At 44.2% G+C, this 22,696-nt stretch overlaps 1 protein-coding gene across 1 annotated transcript in view; it reads right to left on the bottom strand.

The window, feature by feature from the left end:
* FBXO47 (F-box protein 47) overlaps nucleotides 1-3,465 on the bottom strand; it is a 32,122-nt gene extending 28,657 nt beyond the window's left edge. Inside the window, exon 1 of the mRNA XM_010379330.2 lies at nucleotides 3,292-3,465. The gene's annotated coding sequence lies outside the window, so the exon portion shown is untranslated. The remainder of the gene's footprint in view (nucleotides 1-3,291) is intronic.
* Between the last annotated feature and the right edge of the window lie 19,231 nt (nucleotides 3,466-22,696).

Below are 22,696 nucleotides of genomic sequence, written 5' to 3'. Positions count from 1 at the left end.
AGCCTCCCAAAATGCTGGGATTATAGGCATGAGCCACTGTGTGTTCATAAGACTAGAATAGGCCGGGCGCGGTGGCTCAAGCCTGTAATCCCAGCACTTTGGGAGGCCGAGACGGGCGGATCACGAGGTCAGGAGATTGAGACCATCCTGGCTAACACGGTGAAACCCCATCTCTACTAAAAAAATACAAAAAGCTAGCCGGGCGAGGTGGCGGGCGCCTGTAGTCCTAGCTACTCGGGAGGCTGAGGCAGGAGAATGGCGTAAACCCGGGAGGCGGAGCTTGCAGTGAGCTGAGATCCGGCCACTGCACTCCAGCCTGGGCGACAGAGCGAGACTCCGTCTCAAAAAAAAAAAAAAAAAAAAAAAGACTAGAATAAATACATGAATAGTAATAATTCTTTCCTCAATTCCACCTTCTATTAATAACAGTCACTGGCTGAGAGAGGTGACTCACACCTGTAATCTCTGCACTTTGGGAGGCGGAGATGGGTGGATCACCTGGGGTCAGGAGTTCGAGACCAGCCTGGCCAACATGGTAAAACCCCATCTCTACAAAAAATACAAAAATTAGTCAGGGATGGCAGTGTGCACCTGTAATCCCAGCTACTTGGGAGGCTGAAACAGGAGAATTGCTGGAACCTGGGAGGCGGAGGTTGCTCTGAGCCCAGCTACTCTGAAGGCTGAGGCACGAGAATCGCTTGAATCTGGGAGGCAGAGGTTGCAATGAGCTGAGATCATGCCATTGCACTCCAGCTTGGGGCAACAGAGTAAGACCTGGTCTCAACAAACAAACAAACAAACAAACAAAAAATAATAGTCACTGATGAATCTTAGAAAGGGCCTATGCAACTTGATTTTAAAGATAAATATTTCTTAAACTCATCAAATGTAACTTATTAAAATTACTGATTATTTACTTACACTAAATAATTTTTTTTTTTGACGGATTATTGCTCTATTGCCTAGGCTGGAGTGCAGCGACACAATGAGATCTCAGCTCACCGCAACCTCCGCCTACTGGGTTCAAGTGATTCTCCTGCCTCAGCCTCCCAAGTAGCTGGGATTACAGGCGTGTGCCCCCACACCTGGCTAATTTCTGTATTTTTAGTCAAGGCGGGGTTTCACCATACTGGTCAGGCTGGTCTGGAACTGCTGACCTCAGATGATCCACCGGCCTTGGCCTCCCAAAGTGCTAGGATTACAGGCGAGAGCCACCGTGCTGGCCCATTACACTAAATAATTATTTCAACACGTGTACCACACAGTGACTTTGTGTCACTCTATGGTTCTAATTCAGAAAACAATGTCTTTTGTGTATATATACATATACGCATAATTACAACTCCAATAGAAGGCTCCTTGTTTCTGAAGTAACAACTAAGATATTTTCATCAAAGATATATAATTGTATCTGGCCAAAAGGCATTTTCTCCTTTCCTACAGAATTGCTAAAGTAACATTGTTACTTATTCATCTTGAAAGGTTACATATCAACTTACATCAATTTGAAATTGGTTACACATTTGAAAACATAACAAAGAAATTTAGTGCTTAGTGAAAAGTACACGCTGAACCGCCTTTGAAACCATACCACATCGCTTGGGGACAGTATTCAGTGAACACTTAAATTAGGAGATATTTTAAAATTATCATTAAGATAATACAAATAGGCCAGGCATGGTGGCTCACGCCTTAATCCCAGCGCTTTGGAAGGCCGAGGCTGGTGGATCACGAGGTCAGGAGATCGAGTCCACCCTGGTTAACACGGTGAAACTCCTTCTCTACTAAAAACAAAACAAAATAAAACAAAAAAACAAAAAATTAGCCGGGCGTGGTGGCATGCACCTGTAGTCCCAGCTGCTCCGGAGGCCGAGGCAGAAGAATCGCTTGAAACCAGGAGGCGGAGGTTGCAGTGAGCCGAGATCGCCACTGCACACCAGCCTGGGTGACAGAGCGAGACTCTGTCTCAAAAAACAAACAAACAAACAAACTACACAAATAATAACTTTACACAATACAGCTAAACGAAGAAAAAATTAAGTTCACTTATAAACACTTTGGTTTATATAATTTCAAACTTTTACATATACTTCTTTTTAACAAAAAAGAGGGATCATTATACTACTTTGCAATCTGCTTTTTTCAATGATTTCTCTTTCCAAGCTAATAAATATCCTTCTACAAGTAATCATATTTTAATGACTGTGTGTCATTCCACCAAGTAAAATAATCTTAATTTGTTGACTCCATAAGGTTGTTTGTAACTTTAACTTTTCACAGTAGGCGTTTAGTTTGTTTTTGAGATGGCGTTTTGCAGTCTCCTGGGCAGGAGTGCAATGGCGCCATCTCGGCTTACTGCAACCTCCGCCTCCTGGGTTCAAGCGATTCTCCTGCCTCAGCCTCCCGAGTAGCTGTGACTACAGGCGCCCGCCACCACACCCGGCCAATTTTTTGTATTTTCAGTAGAGACGGGGTTTCACCACGTCAGCCAGGATGGTCTCGATCTCCTAACCTCGCGATCCGCCCGCCCCGGCCTCCCAAAGTGCTGGGATTACAGGCGTGAGCTACCGCGACCGGCCAACACAGTAGGCGTTTTAAAGCATTTTTATTACAGTAACGTAAATCTGGCCTTGGCTTCGTCCTGTTTCTCTGAAGAATGCGGAAAGCGGGGCTTAGGCCCGTGGGCTCTTCAAAAACTGTCACCAGGCGGGACTTCACTGTGTCAACTATGAACTATATACATGTTTAAAATAAATATAAATACAAATTTAAAAACGATAAGCCCAAATTCTTTTAAAACTGAAGTCTCCACTTATAGTTCCTTATTTTCCTCACTCAGAGCTGGGCGTTTCGCAGGGAAAAAGCAGGCTTTTGTGAAAATTCTAAAGGTATAATCCTAAATTATTTTTGGTTTCCGCTCACGCCTCAAGAGAATAAGAATCACAGCCCCAAATAATAATAATAAAATGATGCTTCATGCCTCCTGTTCCATCCCACTAATTTCGTCCGCGTCTGAAAGGCTCAATTGGATGAACTTCCCCGCCCCCCACACCTTTAAGATAAAAACTACATTCACAGTGATTTCTGTTTTAACATAAAACTCTTGGAAGGGCCCCATCCAATCTGTCGGGCAGCTGCCCCCACACATCTCCAAAGCTGCAAACTAGGAAAGCCTAAAGGACAAACTGGCCAACAGGAGAATCAAACCACACGGGGTACGTTTCGCTCCCTTCAGTCCATGAAAGATGAAATTATCGCAATAAAATACTGGGGGGAAAAAACCTCTTTTACCACAGATTTTGACACTTTTCCGGCTACAGAGTCACAGGAAAGTGGCACTTAGTCGTTCTGCCCCACCATCCTCAAATTTCTTAGTGTTTAGAAAAGAAAATATCTCCTCAAGATCTTCCCGCCAGGAAACGGGAAGGTCAGACTCCCGTAGGCTCCGGAGCTGCAGCCCTGCCCACCAGGCGTCCCCGTGGCCTCTAGAATATTGTAGAATCTTCCCAAGAGCCCACGCGGGAAGGAGGCCCGCCCCCTCATGAATAGCAAGAAGCCTCAGCTCTCGTAGAGCCCGCCTCCCTCATGAATATTGTAGATCTTCCCAGGAGTCCTAGCGGGAAGTCGGCCCCCACCGCCCCCTTATCAATAGCAGGAGAGCCAGCTCCCATGGTGCCCTCCTTCTCATGAATAATTAACGAGGGCGAGGTTCCTGGAGCCCAAACTCAGGCCTCAGCCACCCTTCGCGCCAAGCTGAAGACAGGAAGGGGCTGGAGCCGTTAAGGTGTCGGGGAGGTAACGGAGGGGAGGGTGTAGCCCAAGATCTTCAACGCGGCGAGCCACGTCTCTGCTCCACTGCCTTTCCCTTCACCTAGTTTTGAGACAATTTTTGAGTCGCTCCCACCCCCACTGTCCCCAGAAGGGCAAGTTACAAGGGGTTTGTTTCATGAAACCTTTTGATGGAAAAAAACCTCTAGACATTCCTTTTTAAATCTGTCTTGCTGGTGCGGTGGCTCAGGCCTGTAATCCCAACACTTTGGGAGGCCGAGGCGGGAGGCTCCCTTGAGTCCAGGAGTTCGAGACCAGCCTGGGCAACGTAGGGAGACCCCCCACCCCCACCCCCACACACCCCTCTCCCGGTCTCTAAATAAGCACATAAATAATAAATCTGTCTGGAATCAAGGGAAGATGTCTGTCTCCAGCCTCTCAAGATGGAGTCAAGACAAATCTTTCTAGCTAGGCCCTCCTGGCTAGAAGATTAAATTCTCATTAATTTATTTCTTCATTCATTCTGTAACTATTTATTGAAGCCTGCTCTGGGCCAGGCACAGGAGTAGGCCCTAAGAATGGAACAGAGAACAAGACAGATAAGTTTCCTGCTTTAATGGAGTTTATTAGCCTAATGGGGAAGATAGAATGAACAGACAGAGCATCTACAGATGTTGAGAGCAGTGCCGGTGAGAGCAGCGTGACAGGGGAAATAAGACAGAATGATGGGTTGTGTGTGTGTTGGCGGAGAGCTACTTTAGATAGACTGATCCTCAAGGTCCCTTTGATGTGACGATTTGAGAACTAATGGAGGAGAAGGAGCCAGTCAGAAGGGCTGAGGGAAGAAGGAATGGGGGAAAGATTCTCTTACATTTGCAGATCAATTCTACATTACACCCAACACAAAATATATAAGGAACTACTTAAAGACTGAGTGGAAATGTAGGATTAGTTGGCATGCTGTTATTTTATGTAGTCACAAATATTCATCCGTTTTGGCTTTGTATCTTTTTTTCCCCTGACCTCAGGTGACCTGCCTACCTCAGCCCTGAAAAGTGCTGGGATTACAGGTGTGAGCCACCACTCCCGACCTTTTTTTTTTTTTTGAGATAGAGTCTTGCTCTGTCACCCAGGCTGGAGTGCAGTGGCACGATCTCGGCTCACTGCAGCCTCTGCCTCCCGGGTTGAAGTGATTCTCCTGCCTCAGCCACCCAGTAGCTGGGACCACAGGTGCGCACCACCATTGTATTTTTAGTAGAGATGGGGTTTCGCTATGTTGTCCAGGCTAGTCTCAAACTCAGAGGCTCAAGCGGTCTGCCTGCCTCCCAAAATGTTGGGATTAAAGGTGTGAGCCACCGGGCCCGTCCCTGGCTTTGTATCCTTTTGTAGCCAATTCTTTTTTTCTTTTTCTTTTTTGAGATAGAGTCTGCCTCTCTTGCCCAGGCTGGAGTGCAGTGGTGCGATTTTGGCTCACTGCAACCTCCACCTCCCAGATTCAAGTGATTCTCCTGCCTCAGCCTCCCAAGTAGTTGGAATTACAGGCACCCACCACCATGCCCAGCTAATTTTTTGTATTTTTTAGTAGAGATAGGGTTTCACCGTGTTGGCCAGGCTGGTCTTGAACTCCTGACTTCAGGTAATCCACCCACCTCAGCCTGCCAAAGAGCTGGGATTACAGGCGTGAGCCACCGCGCCCAGCTGCAGCCAATTCTTTTTTTTTTTTCCCCGTCTCCAACATTGATTAGAGGTCCTTGACCAAATATCATCTCCTTGGCAGTGGGCCAGATGCACATAATGGAAACAAGGATCCTGAGTGGTGAGAATCTACATTTTACTCAAAGTGTCATGGGAAGTCCCTGAAGAGTTTTAAGCAGAGACTGCTATGATCTGATTTACATTACTAAAATATTGCTCTGGCTTTTATGTGGAGAATAAATGAGGCTAGGAGTGGAGGGTAAGATCTGTTAGGATGTTGCAGAACTAGAATGGTGGCTCTGAGGGATGGGTTTGAGATATATTTTGGTGGTAGAAGTAACTGAATTTACCTAATAGATTGGATAAGGGTGGAAGGAAAGGAAAGGAAGGAGATAGGAATAATTCCCAGGTTTCTGACTTCAATAAATGGGTAGAGGTTAATCCCATTTTTTTGATGGAGTTTCGGTCTTGTTGCCCAGGTTGGAGTGCAATGGCTCACTGCAACCTCTGTCTCCCAGGTTCAAACGATTCTCCTGCCTCAGCCTCCCAAGTAGCTGGGATTACAGGCGTGCGCCACCATGCCTGGCTAATTTTGTATTTTTAGTAGAGACGGGGTTTCTCCATGTTGGTCAGGCTGGTCTCGAACTCCCGACTTCAGATGATCTGCCCGCCTCTGCCTCTCAAAGTGCTGGGATGACAGGAGTGAGCCACCGTGCCCAGCCTTATGTTTGTTTTTCTTCTGTTTTCTTTTGGGAACAAGGTCTCACTCTGTTGCCCAGGCTGGAGTAGAATGGTGCGATCATAGTTTACTGTAACCTCGAACTCCTGGCCTCTAGCAACCCTCTCACCTCAGTGAAGTGCTGAGATTACAGGTGTGAGCTACCTTGCCTGGCCAACTAGTGGAGAATTAAGAGAATTCTAGTGGATAATTAATTTTCCAAATGGTAAATTTGAGATTTCTCTGAGGCATCCAAGTGTAAGATGTCATGTTAAGGAGGCAGTTGAATTTAAAAATCAGAGTGCTTTTTTACACATGGGGAAAGGAAAATGTCTGGGCTGGAGATACACATTTAAGGATTAGAGGAATATAATTGTAAGCATTAGAGGAATATTGACACTCAGACATTGGGAAGAGGAGGGCAAGATCTCAAATGAGGTTGAAAAGGAGTATCTAACAAAGTGAACTGGAAAAAACCAGGAGAGTATGGGGTCACAGAATCCTGAAGCAGGGGTGCTTCAAGAATGAGGAGTAGCCTTCTGTGACAAGTGCCACCTAGTTGAGCAAGGTGTCTGTTACATGAGCATTGCAGGTGTCTGCTGGATTTGGCAATCCAATTTAGGTACAAGCAGTAAAGGTCCACCTTGTTATGTCCTATTTCAATAACCCATAATAACTTTGCCTTGCCAACCACCTCAAACTCAAATCTCTCTGCTATTTCGTCAGCGTCCTCTATGATCTATTGCTTACCTATTCATTCATCCATTTGTTACATTCAATCCATGCCTATTTTCTGCCAGGTCCAGTGGTAGTAGCTCAGGATAAATACAGTTTCAGCCTTCCAATGGCTCATGCTCAGAGCACCCAACTTGAATAAAATGTAATCCCTTCCTTCCCAAGGAAACAAACCTGCTACTCCAGCAGGGGCAGAGGTGGTATGTCCTCCTTAGTAGATTTACCCCCTACCTCTTTGTGCTAAAACTCCCATTAAAAATGACCTCCCTCCTTTCTAAATCTCCCTCTGGGTTCCACTTTAAGATTCACACCCTGCATCCGTTAAGTATGCCTTCTCACCTAAGTGATGCTGTAAACCCCTTGAGATGCCTTATATCTCTTTTGTATTCTTCACATAGAAAAGAATGCCAGGTACAGAGATGGATCTACCATGAGGCTATGGAAACTTAAACATCAGGGTCTCCTTCTTGCTCAGGACCCTTCCAAGTCTTTTTTTTCTTTTTTTTCTTTTTTTTCTTTTTTTTTCTTTTGAGACAGAGTCTTGCTCTGTCACCCAGGCTGGAGTGCAGTGGCACGATCTTGGCTCACTGCAACCTCCGTCTGCCAGGTTCAAGCGATTCTCCTGCCTCAGCCTCCCAAGTAGCTGGGACTACAGGCACTCACCACCATGCCCTGCTAACTTTTGTATTTTTATTAGAGACGGGGTTTCACCATATTGGCCAGGCTGGTCTTGAACTTGCGACCTCAGGTGATCTGCCCGCCTCAGCCTCCCAAAGTGTTGGGATTATAGGCGTGAGCCACCGTGCCCGGCTTTTTCTTTTTCTTTTTAAAGTCTCACTCTGTCTCCCAGGCTTGAGTGAGTGCAGTGGTGCAATCTCGGCTCACTGCAACTTCCAGCTGCTGGGCTCAGACGATTTTCCCTTCTCAGCTTCCCAAGTACCTGGGATTACAGGCATGCACCACCATGCCCAGCTAAGTTTTGTATTTTTATTTTTTGTTTTTATTTTTGAGAGAGAGTCTCACTCTGTTGCCCAGGCTGGAATGCAGTGGCACGATCTCGGCTTACTGCAACCTCTGCCTCCCAAATTCAAGCGATTCTCCTGCCTCAGCCTCCCAAGTAGCTGGGATTACAGGCGCCCACAACCACGCCTGGCTAATTTTTGTATTTTCAGTAGAGATGGGGTTTTCACCATGCTGGTCAGGCTGGTCTTGAACTCCTGACCTCAGGTGATCCACCCACCTCGGCCTCCCAAAGTGCTGGGATTACAGGCGTGAGCTACCATGCCCAGCCTAAGTTTTGTATTTTTAGTAGAAACGGGGTTTCACCATGTTGGCCAGGCTGGTCTTGAACTCCTGGCCTCAGGTGATCCACTCGCTTCGGCCTCCCAAAGTGCTGGGATTACAAGCATGAGCCACCATGCCTGGCCCCTGAGCCACTGTTCCCAGCCCCGTAATTTTGTATTCATAAACAGCAGATGAAGATTGAAGAAATATTTGCTGATGGGCTCAGAATTAGCTAACTTCACGTATTTGTTGATTTGTTAAGCTTGTTTTGTTAACAGGGATTTATGTTAGGGCTTTAGTTACTGATTATATCATTCCCTTGCCCCAAAGCTTTCAATGCCTCTGATTAAATGTAAGCTTGTCATTCAATGCCTGCCTCAATGTGGCTGCATTTTTCGGTCTCCAGCCTTATCTCCTTAAACTGAAGTCCCCATTATCACCCCTGGTGGCTTTGTTCATGCTGATTTCTATGCTTAGAAAGCTGTCTCTTCCAACTCTACCTTTTCTTTTATTTATTTATTTATTTATTTATTTATTTATTTATTTATTTATTTTTTTTATAGATAGGGTCTCCTTTTGTGCCCAGGCTAGAGCACAGTGGCATGATCATGGCTCACTGCAACCCCAACCCCTCCTGGGCTCAAGCAATCCTACTGCCTCCCAAGTAGGTGAGACTACAGGTGTGTACCACCACATCCAGGTAATTTTTCTATTTTTTTTAGAGACGAAGTCTCTCTCTGTTGCCCAGGGTGGTCTCGAACTGCTGGACTCAAGCGATCTGCCTGTCTTGTCCTCCCAAAGTGCTGGCATTATAGGCATGAGCTACCACTTCTTCCCCCTTTCACCTTTTCCCATCCTAAAATATCCTTCGGCATTTGCTTCTGAGAGAGAGTTTCCTGGACCAACAACCTAACTGAGAGCTTGCTAGAAATGAAGACTCTCAGATACCACCTCAAAGCTAGTGAATGGGAATCTGCATTTGAATAAGATCCACAGTAAAGTTTGAGACATAGTGACTTAGGCCATTTCACAGGCTACCTCCTTGAGGAATCCGAAATCTTTTAAAATCCCTGTAATAAGATAACGTTTTTCCTCTTTTGAACTCTTCATTTATTTTTTGCTGGTACTTCTCTCTGGGCACTTTATTTCACCTTGAATTGTGGTTATTTACGCACAAGACTTAGTTATCCTATTAGGTTGTGAGGTCTTTGAAGGCAGTAACAGTGGCCTTCTGTGATGAATTAGTTGGCTAGGGAACATCCACACACACACACACACACACACACACACACACACACACACCCCAAATCTAGGTGGTACTGATGTTTTAGTTGATCCTCAGAATTTTGCAAGGATTCAAATATAAACTGACTTTCAAATGTGAATGCCATGCATGGGCAAGATTTGTTGCAATTATTTTTACTTAATAAAACAAGCATACAACTATTATTTTATATCATGAAAGTCTTTAATATAATTTTCTTTTCTTTTCTTCTCTTTTTTTTGAGACAGAGTTCCACTTTTGTTGCCCAGGCTGGAGTGCAATGGCCTGATCTTGGCTCACCGCAACCTCCACCTCCCGGGTTCAAGCGATTCTCCTGCCTTAGCCTCCCGAGTAGCTGGGTTTACAGGCGTGCGCCACCATGCCCGGCTAATTTTGTATTTTTAGTAGAGATGGGGTTTCTCCATGTTGGTCAGGCTGGTCTCAAACTCCCGACCTCAGGTGATCCACCTGCCTCAGCCTCCCAAAGTACTGGGATTACAGGTGTGAGCCGCCGAGCCTGACTAATAGAATTTTCTTTACCTTTGTCTGGTGCTGTGTGATAAAATCATATCTTCATCTGTAAATTGCAGAGTAGGAAGAGAGCTAGTCTAAATTATTTAAAAACAGCCGGTTACCTGTAACATTCTATAAAAACTCCAGGAAGCCTGGGCACGATGACTCATGCCTGTAATCCCAGCACTTTGGGAGGCCAAGGCGGGTGGATCACTTGAGGGTCAGGAGTTCGAGACCAGCCTGGTCAACATGATGAAATGCTGTCTGTACTGAAAATACAAAAATTAGCCAGGTGTAGTGGCACGCATCTGTAGTCCCTGCTACTCGGGAGGCTGAGGCAGGAGAATGGCTTGAACCCGGGAGGTGTAGGTTGCAGTGAGGCGACATTGTACCACTGCACTCTAGCCTGGGCGACAGAGCGAGACTGCCTCAAAAAAAACCCCCCAGGCCGGGCGCGGTGGCTCAAGCCTGTAATCCCAGCACTTTGGGAGGCCGAGACGGGTGGATCACGAGGTCAGGAGATCGAGACCATCCTGGTCTACACAATGAAACCCCGTCTCTACTAAAAAATACAAAAAACTAGCTGGGCGAGATGGCGGGCGCCTGTAGTCCCAGCTACTCGGGAGGCTGAGGCAGGAGAATGGCGTAAACCCGGGAGGCGGAGCTTATAGTGAGCCGAGATCGCGCCACTGCACTCCAGCCTGGGCGACAGAGCGAGACTCTGTCTAAAAAAAAAAAAAAAAAAAAAACCCAAAACTAAAAAACAACAACAAAAAAACCTCCAGGGAAGGAGATTTCACAGATTCCTTTGACTGAAACAATATTTTTTTGCGGGAAAGGGTATGGAATATTGCTCTGTTGCCCAGACTGAAGTGCAGTGGTGCGATCTCGTCCCACGGCAACCTCCACCTCTGGGTTTCAAGCGATTCTCCTGCCTCAGCCTCCCAAGTAGCTGGGATTACAGTTATGCGCCACCACACCCAGCTGCTAATTTTTGTATTTTTAGTAAAGATGGGGTTTCACCATATTGGTCAGGCTGATCTCCAACTCCTGAGCTCAAATGATGCACCTGCCTTGGCCTCCCAAAGTGTTGGAATTACAGGCATGAGCCACCGCGCCCTAGCCAGAGTTACTGTTTAATGGGTACAGAATTTCAGTTTCTGGAGACAGGATGTGGTGATGGTTGCACAACATAATGAATGTATTTAATACCACTGAACTGTACATGTGAAAATAGTTAAGGTGGTAAATTTTACATGTGTTTTACCACAGTTAAAAATGCATTTAAGGCCGGGCGCAGTGGCTCACGCCTGTAATCCCAGCACTTTGGGAAGCTGAGGTGGGCAGATTACGAGGTCAGGAGATCGAGACCACAGTGAAATCCCATCTTTACTAAAAACACAAAAAATTTGCCAGGCGTGATGGTGGGTGCCTGTAGTCCCAGCTACTCAGGAGGCTGAGGCAGGAGAATGGTATGAACCCAGTAGGTGTAGGTTGCAGTGAGCTGAGATCGCACCACTGCACTCCAGCCTGGGCGACAGAGCAAGACTCTGTCTCAAAAAAAAAAAAAAAAAAAAAAAAAAAAAAAAAAAAAAAATGCATTTAAGGCTGGGTGCAGTGGCTCAGGCCTGTAATCCCAGCACTTTGGGAGGCTGAAGTGGGCAGATCACATGAGGTCAGGAATTTGAGACCAGCCTGGCCAACATAGTGAAACCCCATTCCTACTAAAACAAAAAAAATGCAAAAATTAGCCAGGCATGGTGTCGCATGCCTGTAATTCCAGCTACTCGGGAGGCTGAGGCAGGAGAATCACTTGAACCTGGGAGGTAGAGGTTGCAGTGAACTGAGATTGCGCCACTGCACTCCAGCCTGGTCAACAGAGTGAGACTCCATCTCAAAAAAAAAAAAAAAAAAGCATTTTAAAAAAGAGATTATATCTGTTAAGTAGGATAAAAATTAAATAAAAATAAATTTAAAAGAGAGTATATATAAAAATGCAGTTTTGGCTGGTGCAGTGGCTCACGCCTGTAATCCTAGCACTTTGGGAGGATGAGGCAGGTGGATCACTTGAGTTTAGGAGTTCGAGACCAGCTTGGGCAATGTGGTGAGACCCCTGTCTCTACAAAAGATTAAAAATATTAGTCAGGCCTGGTGGCACATGCTCTGTAATCCCAGCTACTCGGGAGGCTGAGGCAGGAGAATCGTTTCAACCCAGGAGGTGGAAGTTGCAGTGAGCCAAGATGGTGCCATTGTAGTCCAGCCTGGGCAACAAGAGCAAAACTCTGTCTCCAAAAAAAAAAAAAAAACCAACAAAAAAAACCGCGTTCCTGTAGTCCTGGCTATTCAGGAGGCTGATGTGAGAGAAGGGCTTGAGCCCAGGAGGTGGAGGCTGCAGTGAGCTTAGATTGCTCCATTGCACTCCAGCCTGGGTGACAGAATGAGAATCTGTCTCAAAAAAAAAAAAAAAAAAAAAAAAAAAAAAAAAAAAATCTGGTCTCATTGGCTCATGCCTGTAGTCCCAGCACTTTGGGAGGCTGAGGAGGGAAGATCTCCTGAGCCCAGGAGTTTGAGGCCAGCCTGGGCAATGTAGAGAGACTCTGTCTCAATTTTTTTTTTTTTTTTTTTTTTTTTTTTTTTTTTTTTGAGACGGAGTCTTGCTCTGTCGCCTGGGCTGGAGTGCAGTGGCCGGATCTCAGCTCACTGCAAGCTCTGCCCGCGAGTTTACGCCATTCTCCTGCCTCAGCCTCCGGAGTAGCTGGGACTACAGGCGCCCGCCACCTCGCCCGGCTAGTTTTTTTTTTTTATTTTTAGTAGAGACGGGGTTTCACCGTGTTAGCCAGGATGGTCTCGATCTCCTGACCTCGTGATCCGCCCGTCTCGGCCTCCCAAAGTGGTGGGATTACAGGCTTGAGCCACCGCGCCCGGCCCTCTGTCTCAATTTTTAAAAAAATTATATATATTTGAAAAAAAATCATCTCCACAAAGAATACAAAAATTTAGCCAGGCATGATGGCATGTGCCTGTGGTACCAGCTATTGGGGAGGCTGAGGTGGGAGGATTACTTAAATCCAGGAAGCAGAGGTTGCAGTGAGCCATGATCACGTCACTGCACTCTAGCCTGGGTGACAGAGTGAGACCCTGTCTCAAAAACAAAAAAAAAATGCAGTTTTTAGACAAATAAAATTTAAAATATTTGGAGATGTGATTGTAAATAGGTCTAAGTAGGCTCAAAGTCCACTAAATGTGGTTGTTAAAATTTACTAGATTTATAAATAGAATATTCAGATTTTTAACCTGAATTTGGAAGCTTAAGGGAAAACTTGGATTTTAATGTGTGAGTTTAATAAACCAAATATTAAAAGGAAAAAGAATATGTCACTTAAAATTATAATAGCAAAGTGACAAAAAATCCCAAATTACAGTACTTTAAACAAGATAGAAGCTTATTTTTCTCATATAAAGTCCAGAGATAAGCAGTCAGGACTGGTGTGACAGCTCCATAATCATCTGAAACCCAGGCTCCTTCTATCTTTTTGAGCTGCGTCCTCAACCTGTGGCTTCTACCTCATGGCTCAAGGTGGCTGCTTAAGCTCAAGCCATTATATGCACATCTCTTCAAAGACAGAAGAACATACACACATACACTTCAAAGACGAGAACTTAGTCACATGGTCACTACCAACGGGAAAATATTTTGGAAGGCCCTGTGCCCAGCTAAAAAATGGCAGATTCTATTATTATATGGGAAGAGAGGAGCAGGGCGCAGTGGCTCACGCCTGTAATCCAGCACTTCGTGAGGCCAAGGCAGGTGGATCATTTGAGGTCAAGAGTTCAAGACCAGCCTGGCCAACATGGTGAAACCCTGTCTCTACTAAAAATACAAAAATTAGCCGGTTGTGGTGGTGAGCACCTGTAATCCCGGCTACTCAGGAGGCTGAGGCAGAATTGCTTGAGCCTGGGAGGTGGAGGAAACTCTGTGTCAAATAAAAAAAAAAAAAAAAAAAAAAAAAAGAAAAAAAAAACCCAAGAAGGGAGGAGCAGATATTAGGATATGATAGTAGTCCATGTAAAAAGTAAGCACATTTTTCGTTTTTGATACATTTTACCTTCTGTTTCCCATCCCTTAATCAACAGCCTTTTTTTTTTTTTTTTTTTTTTTTTTGTGGCAGAGTCTTGCTCTGTTGCCCAGGTAGAGTGTAGTGACCGATCTCAGCTCACTGCAAGCTCTGCCTCCCAGGCTCACACCATTCTCCTGCCTCAGCCTCCTGAGTAGCTGGAACTACAGGTACCCGCCACCACGTCCGGCTAATTTTTTTGTATTTTTAGTAGAGACGGAGTTTCACCGTGTTAGCCAGGATGGTCTCGGTCTCCTGACCTCATGATCCGCCTGCCTCAGCCTCCCAAAGTGGTGGGATTACAGGCGTGAGTCACCGTGCCCGGCCGATCAACAGCCTTTTAATGTCTACATTAATCTAACAACAACCTAAGCCAATTTCCTGTTGTTCTTGATAGAGAAGAAACATAATTGACTTATGTCTTTTATATAATTGAAAACAATTAAATCTTCTTCTAACTTTCCTTCCTTAGACAAAGTAGTTTCCTTTCTAGCTTGACTTGCTTCAAGTTTCTCAATCTTACTCCATCCTGAGATATTTCTCATCTTTTACTGATATTGCTTTACTTCGGTCCCTAAGTTTCTCTTTTTCCTACAAAATTATACTTGTTTAAATTGAATTGAATTGAAATATAGTGACTTCATCCTATATTTTTGTTTATTTACTTATTTAAATACTAAGAGTAAAGCTGAACAATTGATGGGTTTTTAACTTTTTGTCCTCCTTGTTTTTTTGTTTTTTGTTTTTTTTTTGAGATGGAATCTTACTCTGTCGTCCAGGCTGGAGTGCAGTGGCGCGATCTCGGCTCACTGCAAGCTCTGCCTCCCGGGTTCATGCCATTCTCCTGCCTCAGCCTCCTGAGTAGCTGGGACTACAGGCGCCCACCACCATGCCGGCTAATTTTTTGTATTTTTAGTAGAGACAGGGCTTCACCGTGTTAGCCAGAATGGTCTCGATCTCCTGACCTCGTGATTGGCCCATCTCAGACTCCCAAAGTGCTGGGATTACAGGCATGAGCCACCGCGCCCGGCCTGTCCTCCTTGTTTTTATTAAAAAGATGGATATTTTCTTTTTTCTTTTTTTGAGATGGAGTTTCACTCTGCCGCCCAGGCTGGAGTACAATGGCACGATCTCGGCTCACTGCAACCTCCACCTCCCGGGTTCAAGGATTCTCCTTTCTCAGCCTCCTGAGTAGCTGGGACTACAGGTGTGCACCATCATGCCCAGCTAATTTTTGTATTTTTAGTAGAGACGGGGTTTCACCATGTTGGCCAGGTTGGTCTTGAACTCCGGACCTCAAGTGATCCACCTGCCTCGGCCTCCCAAAGTGCTGAGATTACAGGCATAAGCCACCACACCCAGCAGAATATTTTCTTTTTACTCATTATTTTTAAAGACTAGTCAGGTGAATCATAAAAGTTGCTAGCAAACATAATAAGGCATATTCAAGTGATTTGCATGGGGCAGTTAGAAAAAATGTACTTCTGGGATTACAGGCATAAGCCACAGCTGATTACAGGCATGAGCCACAGTGCCCAGCAGTATATTTGGGAGGTGGGCAGATCACTTGAGCCCAGGAGCTCAGAGACCAGCCTGGGCAACATGGTGAAACGCCATCTCTACAAAAATTAGCTGGGCATGGTGGTGCACACCTGTAGTCTCAGCTACTTGGGTGGGTGAAGCTGAAGGATTGCTTGAGCTTGGGGGTCAAGGCTGCAGTGAGCTATGATCACACCACCGTGCAGAGCAAGACCCTGCCTCTAAAAAAAAAAAAAAAAAAAAAATCAAGAAAAGAAAAGAAAAAAATATATACTAACCACAAATAAAAGTGTGTACAAACTAAGGGTATGTGGCACTTGGGGCCGTCTCACATGAGAATGTGACATGGTGACAAGATTTCATCCAAAAACATGCTTTGGCAGAGGAATGGTTTTCAGGGTTGGAAAAAAATTCCTCATTTTTCAGACAAGGGCACCAAGGCCCAAGGAGGTGAAAGACTTTCCCAAGGTTTTCCACCCCAATATCCTGGCATGAAGCCAGTCTGTGTAATTACATTTGGATCATATCAAATTTCGTCTGGGAAAATGCTATCTTAAAAAGTCAACTATAAAATCATATGTGCTGTCTTATCCTATTTTATGAGGGAAATGTACATATAAGTATATAAGAGACGGGAAAGGATGATGACACTATTAATATGTCAGCAGTAGTTATTTTTGCACTGCAAGATTAAGGGAGGTTTAAGTTCTTTTTTCTTTTATGCATTTCTGGGTTTTCTAAGCTATCTTTATCCCAGCCTATGTTATTTGTGTCATTAGAAAAAATATTTAAACTATGCACTGTTGTATATTATTTTACCACAAATGGAAGAGATAGAGAAGGGTTGGAAAGTAGTTTTGGATATTTTTAAGTGGGTGTCATTATAAACTGAAAGATGGTAATAAATAAGTGTATTCAGATATCTAAGCCAGTTAATAGTTTTGTCTGGGAAATTACGAGGCAGAGGGACAAATAGCATAGCCATGAGTAAGCATTACCTCATTTTCCCAAAATCTTTTCCTGACTTCTTTCAAAAGAAGTGCACTGCCTCATGTTAGTTTTTGTTTTGTTTTTGTTTTTGTTTTGAGACAGAGTCTTGCTCTGTCACTCAGGCTGGAGTGTGGTGGTGCAATCTTGGCTCACTGCAACCTCTGCCTCCCGGATTCAAGCAATTCTCCTGCCTCAGCCTTCTGAGTAGCTGAGATTACAGGCAACTGCCACCATCATGCTTGGCTAATTTTTGTATTTTTAGTAGAGAATGGGTTTCACCATGTTGACCAGGCTGGTCTCAAACTTTTGATCTCAAGTGATCCACCTGCCTCAGCCTCCCAGACAGCTGGGATTACAGGTGTGAGCCACCGCACCTGGCTGCAAATTTAAACTACAGTGTGATATACTGATAACACCAAATGCTGAAGGTTGTGGAGCGAGAGGAACCCTCATTCATTGGTGGTGGGAATGCAAAATGGTACAGACACTCTGGAAGACAGTTAGATAGTTTGTTTTTTCTTTCTTTTCTTTTTTGAAATGTTTTTTGTAGAGATGAAGTTTTGCCATGTTTCCCAGGCTGGTCTCGAACTCCTGAACTCCTGAGCTTTTTTTTTTCTTTTTTTTTTCCTTTTTTTTTTTTTTTTGAGACAGCATTTTGCTCTGTTGACCAGGCTGGAGTGCCGTGGTGTGATTACAGCTTACTGCAGCCTGGAACTCCTGGGCTCAAGCGATCCTCCCACGTCAGCCTCCCAAGTAACTGGGACTACAGGAAATGCCACCATGCCCAGCTTAGTTTGGCAGTTTCTTACAAAACTAAATATACTCTTACCATATGACCCAGAAGTCATGCTAGTTAGTATTTACCCAAATCAGTTGAAAACTTATCTATACAAAAACCTGCATAGAGGTATTTATAGGAGTTTTATTCATAATTGTCAAAACTTGGAAGCAACCAAGATGTCCTTCAGGAGGTGACTGGACAAATAAACTGTGGTACGTTCAGATAATGGAATATTATTCAGTGCTAAAAAAAAAAATGAGTTATCAAGCTATGAAGAGACATGGAGGAAACCTAAATGCATGTTACTAAGTGAAAGAAACCAATCCGAAAAGGCTACATACTGTATGACTCCAACTACATGACATTCTGGAAAAGGCAAAACTGTGGAGACAGCGAAAAGATCAATGGTTGCTAGGGGTTGGTGAGGGGGAGATAGAGGATTTTTAGGGCAGTGAAAATACTCCGTATGATACTATAAAGGAACTCTATGATACATGTCATTATACATTTGTCAAAACCTGTAGAATGGTTGGGTGCATTGGCGCATGCCTGTAATCCCGGCACTTTATGAGGCCGAGGTAGGTGGATCACTTGAAGTCAGGAGTTCGAGACGAGCCTGGTCATCACGGTGCAACCCAGTCTCTACTAAAAATACAAAAATTAGCTGGGTGTGGTGGCACGTGTCTGTAATTCCAGCTACTCGGGAGGCTGAGGCAGGAGAATCATTTGAACTTGGAAGGCAGAGGCTGCAGTGAGCTGAGATCGTGCCACAGCACTCCAGCCTAGGTGACAGAATGAGACTCCATCTCAAAAAATAAAAACAAAACAAAACAAAACAAATTAGAAATTAGCTGGGTGTAGTGGTGGGCACCTGTAGTCCCAGCTACTCCAGAGGGCTGAGGCAAGAGAATCACTTGAACCTGGGAGGCGGAGGTTGTAGTGAGCCAAGATCATGCTACTGCACTCCAGCCTGGGAAACAGAGCAAAACTCCATCTCAAAAAAAAAATAAAAAAAAAGGATAATTTAAATAAAATATTTTTTCTGTCCTATTAAATACTTCTTATGTTCTACTAAATACTTCTTATCAGACCTCAGGAGTGCAGCACCAAAGACACTTATTGAAGCAAATTCTGTGTGAGTAGACTTGGCAAGTCAGTCGTTGCAAAGCACTAGACAAGTATGAAAAATACTCCCATGTGGGAAAAACTGCTAAAAAATTAATTTCCAGATGGTCAAAGTTCAGGCTTGACTCATGTGGAATTTTTTAAAAATCAAAAACACTGAAACTTGGTAAACCCAGAAAACTATAATTCTTATTAGTTGACTGAAATTACTAAGTAAACAAGCCACAGTATCAAATGAACTGTTACTGAAGAGCTCATTTTCAAGGAGAAATGTGTGCTGCAATTTTTCCAGAAGGTGGCAGCAGAAAGCTGTATATGACAATATGATTTTTCAACTGAAGCAGGGGGAAATCCTGAAGGTAGAAAACTGGAAAGCACTTTAGCTGACAAAGAACACTCTCATTTTGCAGATGAGAAAACTGAGTTCCAAAGAGATTACCTGACTTTCTTAGGCAAAATTCTTCATTGAAATAAATTCCTTGAGGCCGGGCACTGTGGCACATGCCTGTAATCCCAACACTTTGGGAGGCCCAGGCGGGCAGATCACCTGAGTTTAGGAGTTTGAGACCAGCCTGGCTAACATGGTGAAACCCCATCTCTACTAAAAACACAAGAATTAGCCAGGCATGGTGGTGCACGCCTGTAATGCCAGCTACTCAGGAGGCTGAGGCAGGAGAATCACTTGAACCCAGGAGGCGGAGGTTGCAGTGAGCCAAGATCATGCCACTGCACTCCAGCCTGGGCGGCAGAGCAAGGCTCCATCTCAAAAAAAACAAAATAAAATAAAATAAATAAATTTCTTGAGAGCTGGGAGCAATGGCATGCACCTGTAGTCTAGACCCAGCAACTCAGGAGGCTGAAAAAGGAGGATGACTTGAGCCCAGGAGTTCTAGGCTATAGTGCACATAATTGTGCCTGTGAATACACTGCATTAAAACCTGGGCAATATAGCAAGACCCCATCTCAAATAAATAAATAAATAAATAAATTTCTTGAAATATGTCACACTATGCAAATTTCATTTATATGTATATTATGCTCAGTGTAAGCAAAATTATTTTTAGTTTTGGAGACAAGGTCTTGCTCTGTCACTCAGGCTGGAGTACAGTGGCACAAATCATGGCTCACTGCAGCCTCGACCTTATAGGCTCAAGCAATCCTCCTGCCTCAGCCTCCCAAAGTGCTTGGATTACAGATGTGAGTCACTGTACCTGGCTGCAAATTTAATTAGACATAAAAAATATAATATAATATTAAGTTATGATAGAAAAAGCGTTGGAATATTTCCAGACCTTCCCCTCTCTCCACCTTTTTTTTTTTTTTTTTTTTTTGAGACTGAGTCTCCCTCTGTTACTCAGGCTGGAGTGCAGTGGTGCAATCTTGGCTAACTGCAACCTCTGCCTCCCAGGTTCAAGCGATTCTCCTACCTCAGTCTCCCGAGTAGCTGGGATTACAGGCAGCTGCCACCACACCTGGCTAATTTTTCGTATTTTTAGTAGAGACGGGGTTTTACCATATTGGCCAAGCTGGTCTTGAACTCCTGTCCTCAGGTGATCTGCCCGTCCTAGCCTCCCAAAATGTTGGGATTACAGGCGTGAGCCACCATGTCCTGTCAATTTTTTTTTCATTACAAAGTTAAAGACAACCAACCCAAAGTTTTAAAAGCTCCTATTACAAAACAAAACACCAAAGCAGTGTTATAAACTTTGTGTTACATTAAAAAATACTTATATTTAGTAAGTTAGAATCCCAAACCAAGGAATACATTGCAGCATAACTGTGCTAATCATAAGGTAATAATAGGACATATGAAATATTAATTCATAGAGCACTAAAGAAAGTGTGTGGGCTGGTATTGGGACATATGCTTAAGGCTGTATAATGGATATCTTCATTGTATAAAGTCATAGGGATATCTTCATTCTTGTTCATTTTTGAGACTGTAGTGCTCTCTTTTGGAGATAAGGTCAAAGTTTGAATTTGACGACCCTTTGTGACAATGGAGACTCAGCTAAGCAGCTCTCTGGACTCCCATGATAACAAGCCCTATATACTTTCTGATGTAATAGTAGAGATACTTGGTACTTTATCCTAGAAAAATGTTTTCATTATCAAACATGACAGGCTACTTATGTGGTTTTATTTTATTTTATTTTATTTTATGTTACTTTATTTATTGAGACGGAGTCTTGTTCCATCACCCAGGCTGGAGTGCAGTGACATGATCTCAGCTCACTGCAACTTCTGCCTCCCAGGTTCAGGTGATTCTCCTGCTTCAGCCTCCCGAGTAGCTGGAATTATAGGCATGCATCCCCACACCCGGTTAATTTTTGTGTTTTTTGCAGAGACAGGGTTTCACCATGTTGGTGAGGCTGGTATTGAACTCCTGGCCTCAAGTGATCTGCCCTCCTTGGCCTCCCAAAGTGCTAGGATTACGTATGGCCTGAGGCTGTATTTTATGTATTGTTCCTTTGTTAACGTTGGAAAATGGCCGAGGAAGCTAATGGGCTGCACACAGCCAAAGGACATAGTGGCCCGGTTTGTACACTTCAAGGTACCTGAGGAGCCTTGGCAAAACTTTACCCCCAAAGGGGCCATTTTCTCCTTTTAGCCACTTGCATAAAGAAGAATGATAGTTCACTATGTATTGAAATTGTCCATCACAAGTATTTTTTCTGAGGGTTATGGTCATCACACAGCACCACAAAGGCATTAGGAAAGAAGCAGTCTAGACAAGTCCAATCAAGTAGATGGTCTTGGTGTTGACACTGAGCCAGATTTACAAATAAAGCCCAAACTTGGAAAAAAAAAAAAACAACTATATTGTTAGGAATTTCTTTTAAAATTACATTTATGGCCAGGTGTGGTGGCTCATACCTGTAATCCTAGCACTTTGAGAGGCTGACATGGGAGGATCACTTGAGCCCAGGAATTTGAGACCAGCCTGGGTAACACGGCAAAACCAAAAATGTTACCGTAAAAAATTTAAAAATTAGCCAGGCATGGTGGCGCCCACCTGTAGTCCCAGCTACCTGGGAAGCTGAGGTGGGAGGATCACTTCAGCCTGGGAGGTTGAGGCTAGAGTGAGCCACGTTCATGCCACTGCACTCCAGTCTGGGTGACAGAGTGAGACCCTGTCTCAAAAAAAAGTATTAAATATTGAATAGATCAAAAGAATATTTGCAAAATATACAAATTAATAAAGAATCATGATGCAGTGGACCCTCATGTGTTCCCCACCACTTATAGTGTAAGAAACGTGAGGAACGACATCATTGTGAACTTTGAAGTCCACTGGGATTCCCACCTAGGTCCCCTCTCTTCTTTCTCTCCTTGGAGGTAACCATTATCCAGAATTCATGTTTTTAAATTCCTTTGTTTTTAATTATAGTTTTACCACATGTGTTTGTATTCCTAATATTTATATGTATATAGGTGCTTAAAATTTTAACAGAAATATAGCATGCATACAAAATCACGCATGATGGCCGGGTGCAATGGTTCACGCCTGTAATCCCACTACTTTGGGAGACTGAGGCGGGTGGACCACCTGAGGTCAGGAGTATGAGACCAACCTAACCAACATGGTGAAACCCTGTCTCTACTAAAAACACAAAATTAGGCCATTGTGGTGGTGCACACCTGTAATCCCAACTACTTGGGAATCTGAGGCAGGAGAATAGCTTGAACCTGGGAGGTGGAGGTTGCAGTGAGCCGAGACTCTGTTTAAAAAAAAAAAAATCATGCGTTAAAAAAAATGATTTAAGGCTGGGCGTAGTGGCTCATGCCTGTAATCCCAGCACTTTGGGAAGCTGAGGCAAGATCACGTGAGCTCAGGAGTTTGAAACCAGCCTAGGCAACTTAGCAAGACCTCGTCTCTACTGAGGAAAAAAAAAAAGTTAGCCTGGCAGTGGTATGTGCCTGTGGTCCCAGCTACTTAGGGTGCTAAGGTGAGAGGAGAGCTTGAGCCCAGGAAGTCAAGACTGCAGTGAGTTATGACCATTCCACTGCCCTCCAGCCTGGGCCACAGAGTGAAACTCCGTATCAAAAATAAAATAAAGGGTAGGGCGCAGTGGCTTATGCCTGTAATCTCAGCATTTCGGGAGGCCAAGGCGGGCATATCCTCTGAGGTCAGGAGTTCGAGACCAGCCTGGCCAATGTGGTGAAAC

Source organism: Rhinopithecus roxellana, chromosome 19 (genome assembly GCF_007565055.1).
Source record: "Rhinopithecus roxellana isolate Shanxi Qingling chromosome 19, ASM756505v1, whole genome shotgun sequence".
In the NCBI taxonomy this organism is placed as follows: Eukaryota; Metazoa; Chordata; class Mammalia; order Primates; family Cercopithecidae; genus Rhinopithecus; species Rhinopithecus roxellana.
Note: the sequence above shows the minus strand (reverse complement) of the source record. Positions and strands in the feature narration are given on the sequence as shown.